We start from the raw sequence: 2,301 nt of genomic DNA on the forward strand, positions 1-2,301 counted from the left end.
AGTTGTACCCCATCTCTAATAAACTGAGGCTTTGACAGGAATTCCAGCTTGGCCTCATTCCTCTTTTCTAGCCCATATCTTCCAGATAGCGCCTCTCCGGGACCCTGGAATAACTGAACTGCCGGGCGGGTTACTAACCCTAGACTAGTGACCCGCCGAGGCAATCAACAAGCCCATATCTGAATTCTTGGGAACCAGGGATCTTGTCCCGACTTGAACTCAGCCATATTCAAACTGACCAATGAATACCCTGTAACTATGCATCTCTCTTCTGTAACCGTGCTTCTGCTCCCTTTACCCTATAAAAGCCCGCTACCCCAGCCTGACGGCGCACAAGTCCTGCTAGAGACTTTGTTGTCCCAGGTACCTGTATATCCGAATAAACCTCTTGCTGTTTGCATCCGCACAAATGGTCTCACTGCTCCTTGGGAAGGGTCTCCCCAGACAGAAAGATACTATCTGAGGGTCTTTCAGCACGTGATGACGTAGAGCAGTATAAATAACAAACCCGGAGTGATGATTTCAAGAGACAAATGCAAATAAACCCACCAAGTCATCTCTAGCCCCAAGGTATCACAAAGGTTACAAGAAACCAAAGAGGGACGAGAGGCGCCTATCAAGGGCCAGCAGGAAGGAAGGCTACATCCCATGGGCACATGCGCAAACAGCATGTCTCCCTGTCGTGCTGCTCTGGTTCTGTGTCACAGGCTGAGCCCCTCTACTAAATCCCTCCTGATCCCCCTCTGCTCCCTACCCTCTCTAGCCCAAACACACGCTTTCTCTCTTGCGACCCCCACCCCTTGTCTAGCCTTCTGGCCCTGGTGGAAGGTAGAGATGGCTTGGATGTGAACTCGCTGAAGCGTTTCGAGTACTGCTCCGGTTTCACAGTGGAGATTTCAGCCCCTGCCCCATGCTTCACTGTTTTGGCAGCATGTGCAGCTTTCTTCTTAGCATCATACGGTGTGAGGATATAGATGATGGCCATGAAAAAGACCCCCTTCTTCGGGGCACTTTCATGGCTTTTCATGGCATAGATGTCGACAGAGGGGTCGAACTCGGCTGGTCCAAAGAACCCGGGGAAGCTGAGGAGATTGCCGGGGCTACCTGGAGGCGGGCCTTAGGAGCTCTTCCACCTCCAACTGCTCCTACTCTGCCTGCTACATCGTGGATGCCCACCAGTAGACTGTAGTCCATGGTCTTTAGCTGGGCGAGAAACTCAACATCTGGCTTCAGTTTTCCAGGAAATTCTTCTTCCTCTTCTCCCACGTGCAGCTTCTGCCCTCATTGAGAAAGTCATTATCTCTGAATGAATCCTGCACCTTTTCCTTGTCACTGGCTTCTCGGGCAACAGTAGAACCCTTGAGGTCGTATTTGGGATGTACAGTAAGCCGGTGACTGAACACATTCCTGGTAACCACCATGTAGGTCTCCGTGCCCTCCACAGTCAGGCCGTACATGCCCAGGAACTGTGGCAGGAGGGTATTGCCATGACACTCCACTACGAACTGGGGGTATTTCTTTAAGATGCTGTGCATCTCGGCCACGTCCTCACTTGGCACCGTCTTGATGACAAAAGGCCAGTCATAGCTGGTGAGGAAACAGTTGCCACACCTGCCAGGGCCGTCACTGTTGATAGGGGCACTGTGCACCACTGAGTTCTTGTAATCCTGGTCATCAATCCCAAACCTCTCCCTGAGGTTTTGGGAAAACGTAGGGCAGTCCTCCTTGAACTTGAAGCGGCTGGTTTTCCTTATTGAAGAGATGATTGTCCACCTTGATCTTGCTGTAAGCTTTGAAGTCATGTGGCATTAGCACAACAGAAACAGGGACATTGCTCAGCTCGTTGATCCTGTGGTTCACCCCCCACACCAAGATGCTCGCTGGCCTGGAATAGCTTTACTTTCTGGCACACGAAATGCTTCTTCTTGATCTTGGTTTTGCTAAGGATGAACTGCGCCACCGCCATGGCCCTGTGCTTGTACAGTTGGGCAACATGCCCAGGGCAGCGGCGGCACCAGCGACGTCAGCAGCGACAGGGCACCAACAAGTAGCCCCAGGTCTCCCCTGAAACGATTCACACCCCGCCTTGTCACGGAGCCATGGTTGCATGTACACCATGCCTGTCTATCAGTTGTGAACAAAAGATTTTCCTTTTTGTTCCTTTTTGAGACATAGTCTCAATGTTGGTGTTTTGGGGTACACATAAAGGCAGCTCAAACGAAACCAGGATCAGTGGCTCTGCCACTGTAAAGAATTCCAGGATAACAGGGCTGTAGGAGCTCACACCTTTAATCTCGGCAC

General features: G+C 51.3%; 1 pseudogene; it reads right to left on the reverse strand.

Annotated features, from left to right (window-relative positions):
- Positions 1-721: 721 nt before the first annotated feature.
- LOC101981614 lies at positions 722-1,995 on the reverse strand (annotated as a pseudogene).
- Between the last annotated feature and the right edge of the window lie 306 nt (positions 1,996-2,301).

This window comes from Microtus ochrogaster, chromosome 5 (assembly GCF_000317375.1).
Source record: "Microtus ochrogaster isolate Prairie Vole_2 chromosome 5, MicOch1.0, whole genome shotgun sequence".
NCBI lineage: Eukaryota > Metazoa > Chordata > Mammalia > Rodentia > Cricetidae > Microtus > Microtus ochrogaster.